Source organism: Vicugna pacos, unplaced genomic scaffold (assembly GCF_048564905.1).
Source record: "Vicugna pacos unplaced genomic scaffold, VicPac4 scaffold_146, whole genome shotgun sequence".
In the NCBI taxonomy this organism is placed as follows: domain Eukaryota; kingdom Metazoa; phylum Chordata; class Mammalia; order Artiodactyla; family Camelidae; genus Vicugna; species Vicugna pacos.
The window spans coordinates 1-8,952 of NW_027328826.1; the positions used below are offsets into that span (position 1 = coordinate 1).

Consider the following 8,952-nt stretch of genomic DNA (forward strand, 5'->3'; position numbering starts at 1 on the left):
GGTATCTTTCTGAAGATGTGAAGTCTGTCTTTGTATGGAAGGAAGTCCCCTTTCACAAAACTGAATGTGTTTGTGTCTGAGAGAGGGAAATGGAGACAGAAAGACGAAGAAGCAGAAGAGAGCCCCCTCAGAAGAGATCTAGTTAAGGTGAGTTTTTGTGCCTTTAAAAAACATTTGGGGTTTTAGGGGGAACAAAGTATTTACACTGTCTTATTCTCCTCATTGGAAACCTTGGCCCCGTCGTCAGAGTCAGCGGCCTTGAACGGGGGTTGCACGCTGCGTTTCATCTGGCACTGCCACTTCCACGCTCTGCCTTTAGCACGTTGCTTTGCCTGTCAGGGTTGCCACCCTTTTAACTGTAAGGTGAGGAGTCTGGAGTAGATGATCCACCCCAGCTCTGCTGTTTTGCAAATTTCTGATTTCGTATTCGGATGAGTCTGGGATACACCCAGAGCAGTATAAACCAGGCCCTACCTCCTGCCTATTGCTGGGGCATCCCTCAGGTCTGTGCCTTCTACTCAACCCTTTACTGAGCCCAGCTTTGGTCAGGAGCCCAAGTGCCTACCGGGATGGCAGGGGACTTGTCTTTCGTGGTCACGGTGGCCAAGAATTCTATTGGTGTGCTGAAACAACTCTTCTGAGATCCTCCACCCACCCCTGCTCAAACCTAATGACAGCACTACGGTTCCTTTCCTAGGAGGAGAATCAATCCATGGTGCATTTTATGACAATCCTGTCCCCAGGGATGCACGGAAGTTTATCAGCTGAGTGAGGGGAGGTGCCTCTGTGTCCCTGTATCTCTGTCTGCTGACAGTTCGCTGCCACCGGCTACTGAACAAGAAAAGTGCTATTCACCATGTTGTGTGTTTTCCAAATGTGTAGGTGATGGTCTTGTGGCTCGTGCGTGGGCTTTGATTTGGGATGGTGAAGGGCTTATAAATACCTCATCAACATGTATTCGAGGTGGCCTGGTGCCACACAGATTTGATTCATGAAGGCATCAAGCCTGCACACTGGTTTGGAAACAACTTGGTTTTGATCATTCACACTGCGTGCATGACTCGCTGCTAATCTCTGGGTGGTTTTTTCATTTCAGATTTATTCACCCCATGTCTTGCTTAAGCTGAAAAATACATTTATTTCACCAGAATATTCTCTGATTCTTTGTTTACACACATCCAGTTTTTTTAATTCCTTTAAAAATGATTCTGTGTTTATAATGCCTCCTAATTTCTATCATCTCTATGTTGCCAGTGGCCTGAGACATGCACCAGATTTGATGCCGGAACAGTTCCACCAAAAGAAATCCCTTTGCCGTAATATCTTTTGAGGAAAATATTATTCTTTAAGGCTCTAACAGTAAATCGTAGAAGAAAGCATGGAACATTTCTTGTAGTTAATACATGTTCATGCGAAAAGAAATGATATTTTCATTAAACAATGTTGATTTTAATAACTTTTACAAATGTGAACATTATTATTCATAATTTAAGTAACCAGATAAAACCACAGTTATTTATTATGAAGATTGAAAACTATTTACATGGTCTCTTAATTAGAAGTAGCTTTATTAGAAGACTGAAGGGTATTTAAAAGATGGAAAAATACCCATGATGACACCATCATTTTTATTAACTAAATATCAAGAACTGTGCGGGGATAAGATTTAACCCTCTGCAAACTGCCAAGTTAGCATGAGGTAGTTTGTGGATGCTGCCAGAGGACAGGACACTCCCCCAGGATCAGAGACAAAGGACTTCCTGCCAGCACAGCAGGCAGCCTGTGGTTCAAGTTCATATTGGTTCCTGAGTTCCTTTCCTATTGCTGTTGTAACAAAGGACCACAGACTCAGTGGCTTAAAGCAATACACATTCATCTTCTCACTGTTCTAGGGTGCAGTAGTGCAAAGTCAATGTCAGTGGGCTACAACCAACGAGTGGCCAAGGCTAAGTTCCACACCGAGGCTCTTGGGAGGGATTCGTCATCCTACCTTTCCCAGCTTGCAGAGGTGCTCACACTCCTTGGCCCAGGGCCCTGTGTCACTGTGACCTCTGCTGCCACTTTACATCTCTGTCTCTGACTATATAGATATAGAGGAAGAGTCTTCTACATCTGGTATGGACCCTTTTTCTTACATGGACATTGTATCCCTATTTATGTGCAGATGAAAACCCCTTCCCTCCAGGGTGCGGTGGCATCAGCTCACAAGATGACCACTCTGGGCTTTAAGTGTCCTCTTTGTATTGTCATCAGGGAACTTCTCTCTCCATAGTTAGCTCTGTGTTACTTTGTTGTTATATTTTACCCAGAATTACTGAAAGTTTTACTTATAAGGGATCCTAATTAGCTCTGTTTACCTGTTTCCAGAGCTGAAAGCTTCAGTTCTAGAGTATCAGTTTGACTTTTCCTAAAAATACATTCCAGTATATTTCTCTGGTGAAAGTCTCTACCCTGTTATCTATTGTCCCATCATTTCCTTATTTTCTTGAATATATTAAAAGTATTTTATAGCCTTTATTGGTAACTCTGATGCCTACATCACCTGGGGTTTGCATCCTTTGTCTAATGCTCCTTATTCTCATGTTATCTGTCATATAGTCTGGACATGTTGCATGTCTAGAAATTCTTTATTACATGGCAGACATTGCAAATGAAAAATCCATGTTATCTTCCGTGAGAGCTTTTCTACCTTCCCGTTAGGCAGACAGTGTGAGGGACTGATCATGTCACTCCAATCAGGCGCTGAGGTGGATCAGGACTAAAGTGCCTTTTTTCTTAAAACAGCTTTGAGGTATACTTGGCAAAATAATTTTCACACGTTTAAAGTGTACAGCTTAATACGTTTTGACGTAAGTATATCCCCAAGGAACCATGACCACACTCAAGACAGTGAACATACCCATCACCCACAAAGCTTCTCTCCTGACTTTTGTTGTCCCTCCCTCCCTCCCCGTCTCTTCCCCTGGGAACCATTGATCTGCTTTCTATCACAACATAGTGGTTTGCATTTTCAAGATCCTTATATGAATGGATTCATGCAGTATCTACTCTATGTTGTCTGACTTCTTTCATTCAGTGTAATTATTTTGAGAATCATCTGTGTTGCTGTATTAATAGCTTGTTTGTCTTATAGTAGAGTATTGTTTAGTGCTGAGTTTTTACTGAAGAGTTTATTGTGAGCAGTGTTTGTATAGACCATCATTTCTTTCTGCATTTACTTCTTGATGGATGCATGGGTTATTTACAACTTGTGCTATTATAAATAAAATAGCAGTGAATGTTTGGTTACAAGTCTTTGTATGGACATATGCTTTTCCTTTCTAAAGCACCAGATGAGGAATGTCTGGATTATATGGTACACAGGTGTTTACCTTTTTAAAAGAATCTGTTAAAGACTTTTCCAAAATGGTTGTACTATTGTAAATTCCTCGTGGTGTGTATCAGTTCTGGTTGCTCTACTTCCTTGCCAGCACCTTGTAAGGTCAGTCTTTCTAACTGTATTCATTCTAGTATGTATGTGAACTAGTATCTCACTGTGGTTTTTAAAAGCATTTCTCTAATGACTAATGACACCTTTAATCAGCATCTTTTCATATGCTTATTATCCATCTGGATATCTTTACTGAAGTGTGTTTTCTGGCCTCATTCATTCAGGTGTTTGAATTATTATTGAATTTTGAGACCTCTTTATTCTGGATCAGATACAAAGAGAGACCATTATCAGATATATGATCTGCAAATAGCTTCTGTCTATGGCTTGTCTTTTCATTTGCTTAGCAGTGTTTAGAAGAGCATTGAAGAGTCTTCATGTTCATAAAGTTCACTCTATCAGTTTCTTTTTAAAATAGATGATACTTTTGGTGTCATAGCAAAGAAAAATTTGCCAAACCCAAGGCCATAAAGCTTAAGCCTATGCTTGTTCTCCTAGCTGTTTTATAGTTTTAGATTTCCTATTAAGATCTATGATCCATTTTGAGGTAAATTTTGTATATTTTGTGAGGTGTGAATCAAAGTTCATTTTTTTTTTTTGCGTATCACTATCTAATTGTTCCAGCACTACATGCTGAAAAGATCCTTTCTCCACAGCATCCTTTTTGAGAATCAATTGTCTGTATAAGTCTTGGTTTAGTTCTGAACATTCTATTGTGTTCCATTATTCTATTTTCCTGTTTTACACCAACACCATAATTTCTGATTACTGTAGCTTTATAAAAAAAAAGTTTGAAAATCAGATAGTGCAAGTCTTCCAACATTGTTTTTCTTGTTCAAAGTTGTTTTGGATTTTTGGGATCCTTTGAATTTTTATATGAATTATAGAATAAGTTTTTAAATTCCTTACATCCTGTTCTGCCAAAATTCCACCCATGTCTTTGGCCGTCTCCAGAGCCACATTTTCTGAAGAAGTCTCTCTAGATCCCAGGTGAAAGGAATTTCTCTTTCGTCTGTGCTCAAATCACATTTGATATTATTTGATTCCATTTAATCATATTTGCCTGTATGTACTTGTCTGATCTTTCCAGCCATTTAGTAAATCTCAAAAGATTAGGAATCTTGACTTGGTTCCCTCTGTGTGCTGAGAAACTAGTTCTATGCTTTGCAGGAGTGAGCCCTGCAGTAAGAGGTATCTGCAGCACACATCTAGCTCATTGCTTGAATATTGTCAAGGAATTCTGCAGATTTAGAATTGTTTATTGATTGTTGTCTCCAAGACGGCTCAGTCTTTTTTATTTCTATTGCTACTGCTGCAGTTTCAAAGAACAATGGGCTAGTTATTTTGCAAATATCAAATCATACTCTAATTGTGTTGTCACGCAAATTATGTGCTGCTGTGTCTTAACAACCTGCTTAGTGTTCACAGGCTCCTTCACTCATGGAAAATTTGGGAGAATGTCATATCCTTAGAGATAGCAATGCTGTCTTTGGCGACCTGAGCAGCAGTATCTGAATTCACTCCTGCTATTTTTCCAGTGTCCCCTCTAGACCTCCTCCAGCCCTCCATGGGGGGCCCTGCAGTTCTGCCCTAGAAAAGCCTGTTGCTTCTCAGGAAGACTTCCCTATGAAACATAATCATGTCCTTCTTGTGGGGACATTCAGTCCAGAGACCTGAAAGCAGGGGAAAATGTTCAGCCTGCTTTTGGTAGAACCTAAATTCTTCCATACTTGTTAGAAGCAATTTCAATGAGGAAACTGTTTTGGCATCTAACAAATCAGCAGAAATGACTGATGAGGAAGATCAGCTTCCCCATCCCACTCAGTCGTCATGTTGATGTGACACACACATTGGCAAACATTTTCCCCTGTGAGCAACGTAAAGTTCAAGACGTTATGAATGGCTTTTTATTTTTATTTCTTAGTCTTTCCACATTCACTGTGTCTCGTGAGATTATATGAATCCTGCTTATTTTCAGCCCAGCACTAAACTTTTTAAAAGGATCACGTGTTTAAAAGGCTAGTGGACAATTTTTTAGAAGACAGAAATCCTTAGATTTTGGTCCCAGAGTTGAATCTTGGTTAGTGGTGAATGAAAATTCCCGTTAAAATTTTAAATTCAGTGATATAAAGTCTTAAAAATAGTTAAATATTAGTCAATTTCATTAAACACTATAAGAGTTATTTACCTTTAAGCCTGTTTCTGGGGCAATTTTGCAATGATTCCCTCCCTTTATCGATTCCCTCTTTATCAGAATCCTTGAGAGGCCCCTGTCATCATTGTCAGTATCATCATTATCATCATGGAACTGATTCTTCTGGAAGATTCTAGGAAAATAAAGAGATGGACGGGATTATGTGTAGGTCAGTGTGTGCATGTACAATAAGAACAGCTGTCAGGCATTAGATGCAAGATACCCATTTCATTTAGGGGAGAATGTGGTCATGAAATCCTGATGTGGTGAATGAAGGAAGCGGTGGGAACAGGATAGTCAATGCAAAGGAGGAGGAAGTGAGTGAGTTGGAGAGCATAGATCCTTGGTTAGTTGATCAGCACATTGGTAAGAATGAGGGGAGTGTGATGGCAGAATCATGTCCCTCCCCGGCCACAGGGTAGCCACCTGTGACATGTTACTGTACATGGCAAAAGGGATGACAGATATTTTAGGATTAAAAATCTTAGAGGATTTCTGTCTCCTAAATTGTCTATTAGTTAGCCTTTAAACCCATGATACATTATTATAGATTAGTGCAGGGGCACAAATAAAAAGGATTCATATAATTTCACCAGACAAACTGAATGTAGAAAGGATAAGGAAGAAAAACAAAAAGTCACTTATAAGTGCCTTGAACCATAAATTGCTCATGAGGAAATGTTACACAAGGTGAATGTCACAGCCACATACATACTGCCTGAGTGGGATGGGACAAGGGGATCCTGAGATGAGACAATAGGGTGAGTAGTCTGGATTGTCCAGGTGGGCTGAATGTAATCACAGGGGTCCTTAAAATGGAGGATATTTCCCAGCTGAGTTTAAAATCAGAGGGAGGTGTAGCGATGGAGCAATGTTCAGAAAGGCTGCTGACCATGAAAATGGAGGAAGTTGAGGGGCACAAGCTAAGGAAGGTGGGTGACCTCTGTAAACTGGAAAAAAAAAGGAAACATTCTCTTCTAGACCCTCTAGAAGGAAGGAACCCTGCTGGTATCTTGAATTTATCCCAATGAGAACTGTGTTGGATCTCTGACATCCACAGCCATAAGCTGATAAGTCTGTGCTGGTTTAAGCTATTAAGCTTAATGGAATTTGTTACAGTGGTAATAGGAAAATAACATAGTGAGCGGTAGTGTAAGGGATTAAAGGTCTAGGATGGGGTGTGGAGAGAATTCTGACATTTACACCTAAAAAACAACCAGGTGAAGTGGGAAGGTGTTTTAAGGAAGTCCTACCTGGCAGGGCTGTCAAGCAGACTGGAGTGAGCGAATCCTTGGAGTTAGAGGAATCAGTTAAACCTCTACAAGGAAAATAAGAAATAAAATGTAGCAGGGCTTCAGTGTTAGTAGATGTAGGAATGGAAATGGGCAGAGAGATATAAACATTATTTTGAAATTAGCTACAGGTTTGATGACTGCATGTTTGGGAGAGTTAGCCGATGTGTGGACTGAATGCATCCCCTCAAAATCCATATGTCGAAACCTCATCTCCCAGGTTGATGATATAAGGATGCGGGGCCTTTGGGAGGTGATTAGTAGGATAAAATGAGGTCATGAGAGTATTGCCCTCATGAATGGTATTAGTGTTCTTATACAGGGCCCCAAAGTGCTTGCTTCTCTCTCCTCTCTGGGCCATGAAGATAGTGGGAAGACAGCCATCTTCGAGCTGGCAATCCTCTCCCAGATACATTGACCTTGAAAGCCTCAGCCTCCAAACCATAAGGAATATGCTGGTTGTTTAAGCCACCCGACACACGGTAATTTGTTACAGAATCCCAGACTGACGAAGACAGTGGAGAATGCCACTGCGTTTGGCACTGATTGCCTGGAGAATGCTGAAACCCAGGGAAGTGGGCAGCACAGACGTTTACTCATTTAATCCTGCCAACACTGTAGGGGATAGAGTCTACATTTTCCTCGCTATTTAAAAGGTAAGGAAAAAGAGGCACAAATAATAACAATGACAATGACAACAACAACAACAACAGCAACAATAATTTGTCCAAGATTCACACAGAACTCCCTGGAGGGAGAGTGAGAATTAATACTTATGCAGGCTGGCCCCAGAGCCCCTGCTCATAACTACTAAGTCAGATCACCTTGCTTATTTAGATCAGTTTTTTTTCAACTGTGATATGAGTGTACTGTGTCCAGTAACTTATAATTTCAAAATACCTCACTGTAAGGGAAACATTAGTTGCAGGCATTACAACCCACAGAAAGCTAGACATACAAAAATAACTTGTTAGGGCAAGATAACCAATAATGTTTTTAAATATTATACCTGCTGACCCTTTGCAATAAAGTGTTTATTTATAATTCTGTCTGGCTACAGAATAACATCATAATCCTGCATGTGGCTGGTGGCTCCCGTGTTGGACAGCACGGGTCTAGAGAATTTAAATGACTTGCCCAGCCTTGCCCAGGAAGCTCATGGTGGGATCAGAGCTATAGTCTGGGACTGTTCCTTCCTATCCAACAATTCCCTCATGGAAGTTTAGAAGCTTCTCCTTTGGTGCCCAGCTGTCTATCCGTACTTATGACATCTTGTCAGGTGCCCCGGCCTGCTCCTGAACATCAGCCAGAACCCACTTCTGCTCTTTTTCGGCCAGGTAATACCTTCTAGCAACTTCCATTGCCTTCTTGGCATCAGTTTTTACATGGAAGGGTAGTGGCTAGAGAAGGAAATGTGTCCACATGACAGGTTTTTCATAAATATAGTAGGAGTGGTCAAGAGAAGAAAACCTCAGGAATACGAGTGGAAGCAGGTCATTTAATATACCAAATGCGTACTTTCAATGTATGTTTGTGTTTCCGAGTCCACGCTTGTTCTACTCGTGCATTATAGGCCAACACATCAGGAGACAAGGATTTGGGGCAAGAAATAGCGGCTTTAATTTGTAAAGCCAGCGGAGAAGATGGTAGACCAATGTCCTGGAGAACCATCATCCCAAGTCAGAATTCAGGCTCTTCTTATATTAAAAAGGGGAAGCGGGAATGCTTGGTTGTTGCAAACTTGGTGTATGAATTCTTTGTTGTTAGAATCCTTTGTTCTTGCAGCTCTTCACCTGGGTCAGATCCGTGTAAACCTCCAACAAGCAAATGTTATTTTCTATTCTGTATCTTGTTATCTTTATACGAATGGAAAAGTGATAATATCCTTCAAAGTCAGAGCCTTGAGAATAGGGTCTCCTGTATATTTCAGGATCTAGGCAACATTGTTTCACAAAAGGTGCAGAAACAGCAAGACTAAGCCTAGGAAACAGGGCACATGTTTAAAGTCAAAGGAACAGATCTAATATGGAGTCAGA

General features: G+C 40.7%; 1 long non-coding RNA gene across 1 annotated transcript; it reads left to right on the forward strand.

Annotated features, from left to right (window-relative positions):
* On the forward strand, positions 1–8,120 carry LOC140695121 (uncharacterized). The gene is made up of 3 exons (XR_012070823.1): positions 1–147; positions 7,413–7,572; positions 7,977–8,120. It is a non-coding gene; the product is annotated as an uncharacterized lncRNA (long non-coding RNA).
* Positions 8,121–8,952: the final 832 nt, after the last annotated feature.